The following is a 16905-nucleotide window of genomic DNA, read 5'->3' on the forward strand; positions in this document are numbered from 1 at the left end:
ATTTCTTAACTAAGATCTGAATGCTTGTCTCCAGAATGCTAATTCAACTCTCAAATCATTATTCCACATTGGCTCTCTGACCATGTGATTCTCAATGCTTAACATTGGGTTGTATGGGAATTAACATCACTTGTGTCTAGGTTACTAGATCCATTCTGTCCCAGGGACTGAGATTACAAAAGAAAATGAGTCCTGGGAACTGTTAAATTACATGGATGTAATTACATTACATCTGATGATGTTACAAAGAATGGCACTTGATGCTATCATTAGATATGACACATTGAGCATCAAATGTGTCATATTTGATGCTCAGTGAGTGTCATATTTGATGCTCAGTGCTCAATAAGTGTAGAGTATGCCATTGAAATCTAAAAGGCCATGTATAACAAATGAGAAAAATGTGCAGATACTTTTCAAGGCATGGTCATTCCCTCTGTAGCCTGTGGACCAGAGAAGGCCCTGAGGTCTGGAAGCCCTGCTTGAGTCAACGTGAGAACTAGTCTGTTAAAAAAGGGGATGTGGCACAAAGGAGCACAGAAAATGGTCATACTCACTGGAGGAGCAGGATATCTAGGAGGAGGTGGTGGTGGTGGATATGGAATAGGAGCATGGTACTCTGGGTCGATGTGTCTGCCATAGCTTGAATCCCCCTAGAGAAATTAAAAGTGACATTCACCGATCCTGTTGGTTTCTACCTGTTCATGTCCATTGGAGATGCTTCCCTATAGCAGATTTGGAGAAACGATGGTTCTTTTGTGGCATTCTCCCACAACTCCCACCTGCCCCATCTACAATGGCCAATGGGAAAGGATTATGGAATTTGTAGTCTAGAAAATATAGTTTTGGTGGCCTACACTTACATTAAAGGAGGTGATGCTGCTAGAAATTAGGGGTGTGCATAATATCGTTTTGATGTACCAGATTCGGGGATTTTAGGGGATTCAGCTGCCAAATCCCTGGAAACAAGCCAGGCAGCTGAAGCTCTAACTGATATGGATCACACCAGAAATTGGATTGATCTCACCATAGCTCTTTGCACTTTAGTTGGCCCTCCTACCTGTAATCCTGTTACTGTAAATGCCTAAGGACGATGTGACCTTTAATTGAATATGAAATGAATCTTGTACTTTCCCTGGCTCTACCCAGGAACGATTGCACATTCCCTGATCCCCCCGCACTCAGCACTTAATATTTCAGCCATGATACTGTTTTTAATTTGTGTGTTGTGATTTTGATGTTACTTGCTGTTGTTTTCTTTTATTGTGTGGGTTTTAATCTATATTTCGGCCTTCCCCCTTGTAAGCTGCCCCAAGTCCCTTTGGCGAGATGGTGGCGGGGTATAAAAATATTTTTTACTAGGTGTCCCCTGCCACGCGTTGCTAAGGCTCAGTCTGGTGATCTGGAAAATAAAGTAATGAGAAAGTGTTGGTTTCTAATATATGTAATTTCTTTATGCTTGCTGATAAACAGTATTTCTTGCTGTTTCTTTGTCAGTGTTGATGCAGAGATTGTCTGGTTTGCCTACTCTGGAACATGCAAGATATAATTGTCCTTCTTCAGGGTCCTTTTCAAATCTATAATACTATATCTCTCTGTGTGTGAATCGTATATGTCTGTCTATATCTATGGCTGAATGGCTCTTTGTCTGGAGAGCTTAAGTATTTTCTATTGGTCATGGGGGTTCTATGTGGGATGTTTGCTCCAATTCTGTCATTGGTGGAGTTCAGAAGGCTCTTTGATTGTAAGTGAACTATAAATCCCAGTAACTACAACTCTCAAATGTCAAGGTCTATTTCCCTCAAACTCCGTGTTCATATTTGGGCGTATGGAATATTCGTGCCACGTTTGGTCCAGATCCATCATTGTTTGAGTCCACAGTGCTCTCTGGATGTAGGTGAACTACAACTCCCAAACTCAAGGTCAATGCCCACCAAACCCTTCTAGTGTTTTCTATTGATCATGGAAGTCCTGCGTATCACGCTTGGTTCAATTTTATCATTGGTGGAGTTCAGAATGCTCTTTGATTGTAGGTTAACTGTAAATTCCAGCAACTACAACTCCCAAATGACAAAATCAAGTTTTTGAGTGATGGTCATTCCTTGGGTTGGTAGGTGTCTTGTGGCCAAATTTGATGGCAATTGGTCCAGTGGTTTTTGATTTATGTCAATCCCACAAACAAATATTACATTTTTAATAATAATAATAATAATATTTTCAGATAATGGGGACTAATGGGGCTAAGTGGAGGCAGTGTGTAGGCCGCCTTTCAAATCAAGCAAGCTGCAGCTCTTCCTCTTCCAGCGGGCTCCTCCATCCCTTCCTGAAGCCCCCCCCCCCCATGCGCCCACTTGAGTCAAATTCGAATTTGCTTTCCCAGCAGAACTTTGTACGGCATGAGAGCCTGTCTTCCCTCCCAGGGCATGATGACAGTTGAGGCTTTTCTCTCTGTGTGTTCTCATTTTTTTTCTCAGCCACTTCAATTCCCTAAACCCCCTATTGTGGGTTTTTAAAAATTAAAAATTTTATGGTAAAGACTTTTTTAAAAATACCAAAAATCACTGGATTGGTGAAACGTTCTGAAACCTGGCAGGCTTGCAATCATAAATGTGGCCTACAAGTGAGGCACGTTTCATCCTGATAGACCTATAAATGATGGAGAAATGAGCCTCTAAATTTTCCATATTGACGCCAATGGACCAAATCTTACCAGAATGATGTACAGGGAATATTCTTGTCACAATGACATAGAAGCAATAAAAGCACCACTGAAAATCAATCTGCTTGTGCACAAAGGGCCAAACTATATCATTGCAGCTTGAGGCTGTCCAGATATTTCGGACCTGAGACTACAAGCCAGACTGATCATGAAGCTGAGGATCCTTCCACACAGGCCTAAACCCCAGAATATCAAGGCAGGAAATCCCACATTATCTGAGTGTGGACTCATATAACCCAGTTCAAAGCAGATATTGTGGGATTTGCTGCCTTGATATATTGTGGAATATAGGGCTATGTGGAAGGGCCCTGAGTGGTGCTAGTTATACATTGAAAACCATGTGTAGCATGACATTGTAGGGAATGTGTTAACTGAATTGCATCATATATACCAGGGGTCCTCAAACTATGGCCCAGGGGCTGGATACGGCCCTCCAATGTCATTTACTCGGCCCTCGCTCAGGGTCAACCTAAGTCTGAAACAACTTGAAAGCGCACAACAACAACAACCCTATCTCATCAGCCAACAGCAGGCCCAACCTTCCCATTGAAATACTAATGTTTATATTTGTTAAAATTGTTCTTTATTTTAATTATTGCATTGTTTTTAAAGAGGGGGGGGGGTTGCACTACAAATAAGATATGTGCAGCGTGCATAGGAATTAATTCATGGGTTTTTTTCCAATTATAATCTGGCCCTCCAACAGTTTGAGGGATTGTAACCTGGCCCTCTGCTTAAAAGGTTTGAGGACCCCTGATATAGACTGACACTGCCCATCAAGAAAACCAAAAAAGCCACAAAATGTGTTCCTTATACTCACACGGGGTGGAGGAAAATAACGCTGGAAAAAAGAAAAACAAGTTAGTCTGTGAGTTGTGATGATATAATGGTTGATCTATAATTTGCTGATAGACCTGTGCATTGTATGTTTTACTCTATTTCCCCTTCCGCTCCCTCATCCCTATTATGCTTCAGTATTTATATTTTTAATGTACTAAATGTACCAATTTTGTATGAAACTGTGATTTTTATTTCCTGTGCTGGTCTATGACCAAAATAAATGATTTGGTTGTTTGGTCTGATTGCTACAGCCTCACAATAAAGGCACAATGAAACATTTAAAAAAAAGCAGTCTCTATTATCAGTTAATTAAGTTACCATACAATCTGAAGTCACATCCTATGTGTAAATGTTTGTGTATACAGCTGTGTGTGCCTTCAAGTTACCAGTCCATCTCTTGCAGTCCCATGAATTTATATGTTTTGTAGGGCAAGTAATATTCATTTTGCCATTTACTTTCTCCAAAAAAAATCTTTTAGCACCTGGCTTTCTGTAATGGTTTCCCATCCAAGTATTAACCAGTCCTGACACTACTTAACATCACACTAGAGAGAAAAAAATCCACTTAAAATCAAATTTCTGGCTCCTGCAGAATTCTGGGATTTGTAATTTAGTGAGGCTGCTAAAGAATCCTCCCTAAACTACAAAGCCCAGAATTCTGCAGGAGGCACAAACCAGATTTTAAGTGGATTTTTTCTCTAGTGTGATGAAGTGGTAATCCAAATTCGATAGGTCCTGGTGCTTAAAGGATATTAGGCTTGACACATTCAGACTAAGGCCAGAGATCCACATTGGCTTTTACTGCCATCATGTGGCAACTGACAGATACATATATAAGGACATAAATGGCCCTGAGACATTTTAGAAATATTCTTGCTATGGCAATATCTTTGCAAACCACACACTTTTCAAAACAAGATTTACCTGCACAAAGTGTGCACTGAGTAGTTTTGTATTTATAGCAGTATTTTCTGTGCACACAACAGCCTATTCTGGGCAGAAAAGGGTATTTCTTATGCAAAAATTTTAATGCTAGTCAACTACATGTGAATTTTACACATCCCTAATTACAACATTTATATACAGAAAACTGCTTATTCTGCACAGAAAATAATACTATTGTTAGTAATGCCCAACAGAGACCATATATCTTGAAGATACACACACACACACACACACACATACAGACAGACATATTTTTATCCCTAGCAGCCATTCTTGGAGAAATAACATTTTTTGCTAACCAATTTCTATTAGTTAATCTTCAGTTGAGCATTCATAAATATAATGTTAGCACCCAAAGAAATGTGAACACCGCATATCAAAGCATTCTAGGTGTGAAAGATTTCCATGGTCTCAAATTCTGTGATGCTAGAAAGTTGGGGACTGAAGGAAAATGACCTATTTGAAAGTAGTATCCTCATTTTTCTCTCTGCCTATCCCTTGCTTGTGGCACTGATTTCGACAAGACCTCAGTGTGATCAATTAATTCCATCCCATGAGGTCTACTCCACTCTGGGATTTCTACACACCATCTCCATCACCACAGTATCAATATGATCTTTCTTCCAGAAGTCAGTTTCAACCTCACCTGTGCATTGGTGCAGTATGCAAAGGCCATGAGAATGGCCACCACAAATGGGAGCTCCATTTTAGATGGGTCCAGACCTTCTTTCTCTGGGACGAAACAATTCAGAGTGTGAACTGGTGGCTCAGAAATGGCAATTTATTGCTCGCTTTCCAGAAGTCACACTCCCCAAACGGAAAGCTTCCATTGAGTTTGTTGACAATTTCATCTTGTCAGGAAGAAAAGGTCATGAAGATTACTCCAAGACAATGATGATCTTTGTGGAAAGTCCTCTTCCTTTCCAAGACTTGTTGCAACGTGGACTCAAGTCTTCTTCTAACAACAAAAATTTGGCAGGAGACATTTTTTGCAATTTTTTTATCAGTCCCACTCAGAAAAGCAAGATAGTTTGCAGAATTTCCTCCATGTGATCTTCTTAATTTCTATGAGAAGGCCACAATTCCTTCAAGGTGATCCCTCATATCCTGAGGATGATGGTCTTCCAACTGTAGTGTCTTGGCGGTGGGTCTGTAGGTGGCTGTGGAGCCCTGTTCTTGATCCACATGTTCTCTCGCAGTGATGACATCAGTTTCTAGGTGAAAGGTGGTCCCGGTCAGAGTTGGCTTGATGTACCTTCCTCTTGGCACATTTCTCCCTTTTGCCCTTCATTCATGCCTCTTCAAATTCCACAGCACTGTTGGTCACAGCTGACCTTCAATTAGAGCTCTCAAGGGCCAGGGCTTCCAGTTCTCAGTGTCTATGCCGCAGTTTTTAAGGTTGGCTTTAAGCCCATCTTTAAATCTCTTTTCCTGTTCAACAACATTATGTTTCCTGTTCTTGAGTCAATGTATCAACATTGAGAGGGAGACAAACTATCTCCTGGAAAATAATATTTTTGGCATTCCCTGCTATTGAGAGAACTGCATTGGTTATTTATTTGTCGTGTCAGGGCAACCAGTCAATCATATTACATTTCTAACAGAACAAAACAAACAAACAGACAAAATACAAAATTTGCGAGTTTGGTATTTGATTAAATGTCTTTTGACCAGTAGCTGGCCACTTGGAGTGCCTCTGGTGTTGCTGCAAGAAGGTCCTCCATTGTGCATGTGGCAGGGCTCAGGTTGCATTGCAGCAGGTGGTCAGTGGTTTGCTCTTCTCCACACTCGCATGACGTGGATTCCACTTTGTGGCCCCATTTCTAGAGTTAGGCTCTGCATCTCGTGGTGCCGGAGCGCATTGGTTGAAGTTGGTGGTAACAAGAAGCTATACCTCCGGAGACTATTTTTTAAAGTAATTTTTAGGGGAAAAGAGGAAAAAAAGGAAAGAGGAAAAAAGGGGGGGGTAAAAAGGGGTAGGAAAGTTTAACAAGTAGGAAAGAGAAAGGAGAAAGAAGCTAACTATGGTAAAAAGGGTACGGAGGTTTCCCTCCTAATGGGAGTGGGAATAGAAGGACTAGAGGGGGAGGGAAGACAAAAAGTTGGGATAAAAAATGAAAATGAAAAAATTACATAATGAAGAAAAAAGGAAAAAATTGTAAAAAATATATATGTAAAAGGAAAAAAAAGGAAAAAAATAAAAATAAAATCTTCTTATTGACTTCCGAATTATTTTCCTACCCGGGCAATTAATCTCTTGCATATAAATTATAATTAGTCTCTCCATCTTCTCATAGTTGTATCATTTCCCTCTGCTTTTTTTTTTTTTGAAAAAAATGTCTAGTAAAGTCCATTATGTAGGGCATTTGGGTTTGCCTTCATGTCCTTTCAGAAAATAAGTTAGTCTGTCCATGTTCTTTATATCCTCCAGAGACTATTAAATGCTATTTTTTTCTGTTTTGTTGTGATGAGGATCTTGAAAATATATGTACCAATAAGACCACACTATAAAAACTAATTTTAATGGAGAAATGGTTTCAATTTCTTTGTCTTTCAAAGAACGTTTTTGTGGGATGTGAAATACAGCCTTCTCTCCACATTTGCTGGTTTGACTTTTGCGGATTGGACTATACACGGATTTGAGTGAAATGTTCGCTCTAGGAATCTCTAGGTCCTTCAATATATTTCTATGGTCAACATCTGATAAATATATTACGCAAAATGCTGTATGGAAACTTGGGACGTACGATCCATAAAAAATGGTTCAAAGGTCATTGCTGGCATTTACTAGGGGTGCTGGCATTTAAATTGCTTCTTAAGTATAGGTAGTGAAAAATTCACTAGTTAACCTTCACCCATCCAATGTCTTCATATTCTTGAAATTAAAACAGTGGCAGCCACATAAATGAGGAATTAACAGTGATAGCATTGGGCTGTGTTATAAGATGATTAGTCTCTAAGCCTAGACTCCCACACCATTTTTCAGGGTTGTTGTCCAATAATAATACACTTTATTTATATTCCGCTTTATCCCCTCAGAGAGACTCAGAGCAGATTACAGTACATTTATGAAGGGCCAGGCATCATCACAGCAGGTTAACTGCCAGCTGCAGTAAATCTTGTCATCTGAAAGGTTGACAGTTTGAAGCCTGGGTCAGGGTGAGCTCCTGGCCAGTAACACAGCTTCTGCCTACCTAGCAGTTCTAAAAACAGCAATGTGAGAATATAAATAGGTACCACGTAAGCGGGGAGGTATTTAAGGCACCCATAAGGAAATGCTGGAAAGATGCCAGCGATTCAATCAAGGAGGAAGTTTATGAACAAAGCTCTTTGGCAGGGAAAATGGAGCGACAGCACCAAACCCCCCACCCCACCCACATAGTTAGAACCGGGCACAGTCTCCACGATGCAGAAGATGGGAAAACCTATATATCAGCACTTTTAATTCTGTACCCACTACTTTGGCCCGGCCCGTTTTACTGTGTCTCGGTGTATTGTTTATTGTTTGTTGTTTAATACTGCTTTAATTGTTTTAATTTGCTTTAGGTTTTGTATTGTTAAGTTGTGTTTTGAGGCCTTGGCTTTTGTAAGCCACATCGAGTCCTTCGGGAGATGCTAGTGGGGTTCAAATAAAGATAATAATAATAATAATAATAATAATAATAATAATAAATGCCTCTATGTGCAGTTGTTTGTCTTGTCAGTATATAATAGTATTGAATGTTTGCCATACAGTGTTCCCTCACTACTTCACAATTCGCTTTTTGCAGACTCGCTGTTTTGTGGGTTTTTGCCTCCTGGCAACGATGGAGAGCGGAAGGGGGTTCCACCCTCCCCCTTGGGAGAGAGGCAGCCAATCATAAAAAGAGAGAGAGAAGAGATACAAAGCAGCATGTAAATCACAGCCTTATAGTCCCTCTCTTATAGCTAGCCAAAAAAAAAAGGTGCACTGTGCCTTTAAATCTCTACTCGCTTCTGCCTCACACTCGGAATGCTAGATAGAGAGATAGGTAGGTAGGTAGGTAAGTAGTGTCCCTACTTCACGGATTTTCACTTTTCGCGGGTGGAATGTAACACCCGTGTTAAGTGAGGGAACACTGTATATGTGTTCTGTGATCTGCCCTGAGTCCCCTTTGAGGTGAGAAGGACAGAATATAAATACTATAAACAAACAAACACTCAATTCCTTTTACACAAGCAATAACATACAATGCACAGATAAAGTAAAGGCCTTTTTTCCCCCATTTCTGGATTTTGGAAGCGATGCTCATGGGGAGGTGCTCTTGTTCCATTTTCCATGCCGAAGGAGCCTGCTGTCCATAAGCATCTCTGACCTTTTTGCCTGCATGTCTGCATGGGGTGCCCGTTTACCTTCTTATCAAGGCGGTGCCTATTGATCTACTCGCATTGCCTGCTTTCAAACTGCTAGGTTGGCAGTAGCTAGGATTGAACAGTCAGGATCTCATCCAGACGTGATTTCAAACTGCTGACCTTCTGGTCAGCAGCTTTTTCTGCAGCTAGCGGCTTCAACTGCTGTGCTACCTTTGCCCGAACCATTGCCTTAACCTCAGGGATACTTCGCATCTGAAATATCAAGAAGCAATTGCATTTTAAGTTTATTGTAAGCCATTTCTTGTCATAGACAATCATACTCAGTGTCTACAAGATAGACTGCATTTACAAATCAAACTGTCCATTAAGGAAATGGTTTTTTGAGAAGGAGAGAGACCCCTCTGAGAAAAGAAAGAAAATAAAAAATCTCCTCTGTAAATTAAAAAAAAAAACCCAATTCTATAAGGCTGGAAGCAGAAGCAAAAAAAATCTGTGACTGCCACCTAGTGGACACACTGTAAAATTACCACTCCTTTCACCACTATATGACATGACACTAGAGTTGGATAGGTTCATTTGGAAAAGACTGGAATTTGGAAAAAACATACGAATTTGGACATCCAATGCAGTTTTGAACCATGCAGGAAAACTTGGGATGGGGGGGGGGGGTGAATCCGAATTTGAACCACTTATCTTTTTTTACGGAAATATTCTATAATGTTTGGATGTCTCCCAAGATTACTTTAATTTTCGCTACCAGTACCAATTCTAAAGTCACTTCTGGATTTTTCAAAAAAATATTTGAAACTTTCCAAAACTTCTGAATCAATTTGTTAATGCGGATGCGCATCCACAGTAGTGAAAAACAGCACTGGCATTGGTGAAACTTCAGGGGATTCTCCCTCCCTCTTTTGTAAACCAATCCTGATGAAACTTGCCACAGTGGTAGAACATGTGGACCACTGTTAGCTCACCAAATTCCATAACCTTTAACTCATCCATGGAGTTTTGGAGAATTTTTTAATAATAAAGAAAATCTGTTCCTGGTTTGAAAGTGTTATGTCCTGTTTCATTGGGTGTTATTTACTTTGAAAGCAGTTGTTCTACTCCCAAAAGTTTGTTTGTGTTGGCACAATCTGTGTTAAATAGGTGGAGAACAGAAATAATAGTACAGACTCCATCAAGGGACATCTAGACTGACCCCCTTCTTCTGGACAGATAGGTACCATCCAAAATTCTCCTGACATCCATTTGCTTCTTCTACTGAGTTGGATCATAGAATCACAGAATCATAGAATCAAAGAGTTGGAAGAGACGTCATGGGCCATCCAGTCCAACCCCTGCCAAGAAGCAGGAATATTGCATTCAAATCACCCCTGACAGATGGCTATCCAGCCTCTGTTTAAAAGCTTCCAAAGAAGGAGCCTCCACCACACTCCGGGGCAGAGAGTTCCACTGCTGAACGGCTCTTACAGTCAGGAAGTTCTTCCTCATGTTCAGATGGAATCTCCTCTCTTGTAGTTTGAAGCCATTGCTCTGCGTCCTAGTCTCCAAGGAAGCAGAAAACAAGCTTGCTCCCTCCTCCCTGTGGCTTCCTCTCACATATTTATACATAGCTATCATATCCCCTCTCAGCCTTCTCTTCTTCAGGCTAAACATGCCCAGCTCCTTAAGCCGCTCCTCATAGGCCTTGTTCTCCAGACCCTTTATCATTTTAGTCGCTCTCCTCTGGACACATTCCAGCTTGTCAATATCTCTCTTGAATTGTGGTGCCTCCAGAATTGGAGGGGACCCTCAACACACATCCATCCGTTTATTCCTTTTTGCAGATGCAATCAATCATTTTATTTTATCATTACTTGCTGACTGTAAAAGGCTGGCTGGCTGGCTGTGGCTGGCTACCCCAGTGCCTTGTTCATGACAATCAGGAAAAAGTAAAATGATTAATTTTTATGCAGTTTATGTTCTCTTGGCTTTGCAAAAGTTGCTTATTGCTTTGCTGCCTTCTTTAGACTCCTTTGTAGATTCAATCAGTTTATTTTATATTTAGACAAAGACTGCTACTGACAGATATTTTGGGTCCTTCAGCCATTTTGGCTGAGCAGCCATGCATTGTGGGAAATGTAGTTTAACAGTAGGGCTTTTTGCAGTCTCTACCATTGGGGGCCTGGCCTTCACAACGTACAGTTATGATGGCTGTGATTAGCCATGCCCACCGCTTCTCTCCTTGCGTCACTGGTGGAAAGCATGAGATTTTAAAAAATCCCTTCCCTTTATCAAAGTTCCTTAATGGTAGTGAAAATTAAAAAGACATCTGAATATTATAGAATATTTCCGGGGGGGAAAAGGTACGGTAAGTGGTTCAAATTCGGATCCCCCCCCCCCCCCCCAAACACACACAGAACTTTCCTGAATAGTTCAAAACTACATCGCATGTCTAATTTAGTATGTTTTTTCCCCAAATTTCAGTTATTTCTGAATGAACCTATCCAACTCTTGGCCTATTCTTTATTATGCAGGCAACAGACATAAATATATGATGGCAAAGAAAGGATACACAGATACATCAAGCAGCAAACTCAGATGACAACTTGCAAGACAAATCACAGTTATGGGAACATCGCAACCCACTGGTGGATTGGCCACCCTTTGTACAACTCCAAGTGAGTTGCTTTGTGAGTAGAGAAACGTGGAAGGTACGGTACTTTTCCACTTGCTCCCACACTCCTGGTGATTTAACACAGTCATTTGTGTTGTTCCATACCAATTGTTATAGTCTCCTTTCCCCCCTGTGATGTCATCAAAGGGTCACTATGCCGTCCCCCTTTCAGGCCTTTTGTTTCCTGTGATGTCATCACACAGCCATTGTCGTTTCCTAGGTGAATACAGTCAACAATTGTTCTCCCACCCCTTCCGGGCCAACTGCCTTATGCGGGGCAATGGCTTCCCTAGTGCTGGAGACTTTGGACAACCCACCTCAACCTCCAGGTGAAGGTTTTAGGTAGAACACTGCAGTGGGGATGAGGAAGAAAAGAGAGGTTCGACTAGAAAGGGCAAAAATGGTTGAGTAAGGGTCAGCAACGGGCAACAATAGGGTCAAATTTGGGTCAGACCATTCATTACCAATCAAAAAGTGAAAGAAGTGTGAGAAAGATGGGGCGCGTCTTCAAATGGAACTTCTTGGCAGGGCACTTGGGATGAGAAGAGGATTCTATAGCTTCTGCATGGTGACCTTCACTACTACTTTGCTACTAGTATTAACATTACAATAGTAAAGGTAAAGCTTGTCCCCTGACATTAAGTCCAGTTATGTCTGACTCAGGGGGTTGATGCTCATCTCCCTTTCTAAGCAGAAGAGCCAGTGCTGTCCATAGACATCTACAAGGTCATATGGCCGGCATGACTGCATGGAGCACGGTTACCTTCTCACCGGAGTGGTACCTATTGATCTACTCACATTTGCATGTTTTCAAACTGCTAGGTTGGGTTGGCAGAAGCTAGGGCTGACAATGGAAGCTCACGCCGCTCCCTGGATTCAAACCTGTGACCTTTCGGTCAACAAGCTCAGCAGCTAAGCGGTTTAACCCACTGTGCCACCGGGGGCTCCAACATTACAATATAATTGCCTTATTCATGGATTCGATATCCATGCTTTCACTTCAAACAATTTATTTATTATTTCATATCAAAAGCATTGCATAAATTGCTATAAAAACTGATAAAAATAGGAGTGCAGGTGGCTAAATATCTTTTGACCAAAAATGGGCAACAGCAATGGCATTGTTTGTAGCCTCCAATAATTCTTCCTCTGTACATGAGGCAGGGCATAGCGAACAAGCATACAGATGCGGCGTTGTCTGTTCTGCTCCACAGTCACACAAGGTGTGGGATTCTTTTAGGTAGTGCCATTATGCCAGGTTGTCTTTTGATCTGCCCACTTCACATCTGAGTCTGTTCAGGGACTTCCAAGTTGCCCATTCTGGAGGAGGACCCTTTGGAGGAGGGGGGCATCCAGTTGGGATTTCCTGGTTTAGCTTCCCAGAGGGATACCCTTACTGTTGATGTGGGGATGCCAAGAGGAGTGGTAGTTCTCCTAAAGTTTTTCCTTGACTTGAGTCTGCTGGGAAGAGGCTGGTGGCCATGTAGTGGATGGCTTTCACAGTGTTCAACCTTATTTCTCTCACATTTAGCAGCAATTTCCCGTTGCGCATCGGGGGGGGGGGGGGGGCAATGCCAGCTACCTTGTAGAGTTTATCAACAGGTGTACGTTTAAGACACCCTGTGATTATTCTGCATGTTTCGTTCAATGCTATATTCACCTGTTTTGCGTGGGCAGACTTATGCCAAACTTCAAACCTTCAGTGTCTTTCTATGGTGTGCTTACAGCCAGAGTATAACCAAAATATCTGTGGTTTCAGATATCCACAAGAGCATCTTGGAATGTATTCCCTGGAGATAATAATAATAATTTATACCCCACCACCATCTCCCCAAAGGGATTCGTGGCGCCTAACATGAGGCCAAGCCCAAGGATTACAATACAGCAAAGTAAAACACAACAGCAAACAATAGCAACAAAGTAAAATTCAAACAATACCAAATACACAATAAACAAACGCAAAATAAAATAGTGGAAGAATAAAAACACAGTGGGAGGGCCAAATGCACAGGATAAAATTGATAAAGCCCTGGGTGAGATAGGTAAATCGAGTAATGTGTTCATACTAATAGTTTTCTCACTGAAAAGCAACATGGAGGACCTTGCAACTCATTTAATTGGAGGCTTGCCACACCGGGCTGTTTCCAGGAAAGCCAATTCAACTTCCGGGTTGCTGTGAGTTTTCCGGGCTGTATGACCATGTTCCAGAAGCATTTTCTCATGACATTTCACCCACATCTATGACAGGCATCCTCAGATGTTGTGAGGTCTGTTGGAAATGAGGCAAGTGAGGTTTCTATATCTGTGGAATGTTCAGAGTGGGAGAAAGAACTCTTGTCTGTTGGAGGCAAGTGCGAATGTTGCAATTGGCCGCCTTGATTAGCATCGAATGGCCTTGCTAATGCTAATCAAGGTGGCCAAATGCAATATTCACACATTAAAATGAGTATAGGGTCTGGATCAAGGGAAGTCATAGTGCCTCTCTATTCTGCTTTGATCAGGCTTCACCTGGAATATTGTGTCCAATTCTGGGCACCACAATTCAAGAATATTGACAGAATGGAAGGTGTCCAGACGAGGGCGACTAAAATGATCAAAGGTCTGGAGACCATGAATCCCTAGGAGGAGCGTCTTAAAGAACTGTGTGTGTTTAGCCTGCAGAAGTGGTTGAGAGGAAACATGATAGCCATGTATAAAGATGTGAAAAGATGTCTTAGTTGGAAGGTGTTAGCTCAACAACAGTCATATCTATACAGTTCTGGTCCAGCTTACTTGTCTGAACGTATCTCTCTCTACGATCCACCTCGGAGTCCAAGATCGTCTGGGGAGGCCCTGCTCTCGATCCTGCCTCCTTCACAAGTGCGATTGGCAGGGACGGGAGACAGGGCCTTCTCAGTGATGGCCCTCCATCTGTGGAACACACTCCCCAGCAGAATTAGGTTGGCTCCATCTGTCCTCTCCTTTCGGAAGAAGCTCAAATCATGGTTCTGGGACCAGGCATTGGGTAGCAGGCTTATCAAGTAATCACAATGGTTTGTGAGAAGTGATAAGGGACAGCCTTTGGACTTGAACTCTGGATGCTGAACTGGACTTGGATGTGGTTATATTTCTGTTAGAAATCTTTTTAATTGGATATTTTATAACTTATTGTTTTAATTAATGTCAATTTGTGTTATATTGTTTTGTTATATGTACTGGCATGAGTTGCTGCCGGATATAAGCTACCCTGAGTCCCCCCTCGAGTTGAGAAGGATGGGATATAAATGTTTGAAATAAATATCTGAAAAAGAATTCCTCCAGGCAGCAACCATCCAAGCTTTGAAGCTGCAAGGCCATTAAATGCTAATCAAGGTGGCCAATTGCAACATTTACCCTTGCCTCAAGCAGGCAAGAGCTCTTTCTCCCACCCTAGACATTCCACAGATATAGAAACCTCACTTGCCTAGTTTCCAACAGACCTCACAACCTCTGAGGATGTGGGTGAAACGTCAGGAGAGAATGCTTCTGGAACCTGGCCATACAGCCCAGAAAACTCATAGGAACACAGTGATTCCAGCCATGAAAACCGTTGATGACACAGATTCAATTTTTTGTGGTGAGAAAAAAATAGTAGCCTGAAAAGCTTGGAGATGTGGAGGGCCATAAAAAAGCCTGGAGGCACCTATAGGTTTAATTTGTTGAACCCTGTGCTATCCTAATCCTGCTGTGTTTGGTCTGTGCACTCACAGGTGATGGAGGGACCGTGGCTCGTCCTACCTCCCTGCAACAGGGACCACCCCTCCTCATTGCAGGAAATGCTTCTAAACCTGCAATCGGAGTAGGGTGCAACTCACAAGACTTCCTTCTTCCTCCTCCACTGCCAACGATCCCACCGCTGCCACCGCCCATCTTCAACCAGGCAGCTCCACCCCCCAACCCAACCAGGGTTGTCTACAGCCTGCCGGGGCCCACAGCCCCCTCTTCGCCTCCGAGGTTGGTCCAGACCGTTCCGGGATCCTTCCCGGACATTTACGATGGGGACATGAAGAAGTGGGAAGAGCACTTCCAAGGCATTCAAAGAGCCTACAAGGAATTTGGCAAAGAGGATGACTTTGCCATCCGAGTGCTGACTGAAGACTTCACCCTCCCTTTCCCATTTGCCTGGCCCAACGAGGGTGAAGTGGGTCGGCAGCCAGCCTTCGACCCCTCCGACTGCGCTGGCTTTGACTTCTTCCTCCATCCAGGGCAACCGCTGCCTCGCCTGCTCCAACCCCTGCACGCCACCACCCAAGCTTTCTTCAAAAAGAGACGGCTGGAGCAGATGGCGCTCAGCTATGCCAACAAAGCATCCCTGGCCAATGCTTCGGGTGTGCCATCGCCCCAAGAGACTGGTCCTGCCTTTAGGCCGGACATCATGGTCCTCACAACCATGCCGTGCGTGGCAACCACAACAACCAATGAGCCGCCGTTTCTCCTGCAGGATGGCAAAGGCCCCCGGAACATCCAGCCAGCTCCTACGGCGATCCCAAATTTGGCACCAAGAGGGCCAATCAACCTCCAGTTTATGAGCCCCACACACCATGGGCTATTTTAGCTCCCCTTGGAACATTTTAGATATACTTTCCAAACATTTAAGAAAGTAACCAAAGCCTTTTTACAACTCTTCTACTGTCATCATGACATCTCAGTCTTTCAGATGCTGGCACCACCAAGACTGAGTTTGCAAGACTGAGCGGGGCAATAAATATCAGAGTCCTTGGAATTCTCTTATTGCAATAAGCATATAATAAAATACTATTGCTGGGGTTTGAGCATGCACAATCCTTCCTCTGTGAATGTTCTGATCCGTGGCCCAGTGTCACACATGCTAAGGAGCTGCTAAAAGGCAAAGTCACATGAGCAGATTTAGAGGGATTAGAGGAATGAAACTACTAGGTCAGGAGGTGGAGATTGATGAGAATGACTGCCAGCAAACAGAAAGGAGAAAAATCTATGTTAGATTAAAGCTGCATAGAGCTATCCATCCCAGAAAATGTATTACAGATTTCCATCCCATATCTGACATCAGTCAAAATGCAACATCTGCAGGATCAGCCCTTGAATGTACATCAATTTGGACTGCAAACATGATCAATTATTATTACTAATTTACTATATATATTTTTCCTCTTAAAAAGGGATCCAAAGTGGCTGGCAAGGCCGCAAACAATACAATGTACAATTTAAAACATACATTAAAGTAGTATTAAGGTAGGTAAAGGTTTTCCCCTGACATTAAGTCCAGTCATATCCGACTCTGGGGGTTGGTGTTCATCTCTATTTCGAAGCTGAAGACTCTGCGTTGTCCGTAGAAACCTCCAAGGTCGTGTGGCTGGCATGACTGCATGGAGCACCGTTACTTTCCCGTTGGAGCGGTACCCATTGACCTACT

The 16905-nt window shown here is 42.4% G+C and overlaps 1 long non-coding RNA gene across 1 annotated transcript; it reads right to left on the bottom strand.

Moving 5' to 3' along the window:
- Nucleotides 1-633: 633 nt before the first annotated feature.
- On the bottom strand, nt 634-5300 carry LOC132780160 (uncharacterized). Its single transcript, XR_010910520.1, has 3 exons — nt 5151-5300; nt 3540-3560; nt 634-653 (listed from the first exon to the last, which is right to left on the bottom strand). It is a non-coding gene; the product is annotated as an uncharacterized lncRNA (long non-coding RNA).
- Between the last annotated feature and the right edge of the window lie 11605 nt (nt 5301-16905).

Source organism: Anolis sagrei, chromosome X (genome assembly GCF_037176765.1).
Source record: "Anolis sagrei isolate rAnoSag1 chromosome X, rAnoSag1.mat, whole genome shotgun sequence".
NCBI lineage: Eukaryota > Metazoa > Chordata > Lepidosauria > Squamata > Dactyloidae > Anolis > Anolis sagrei.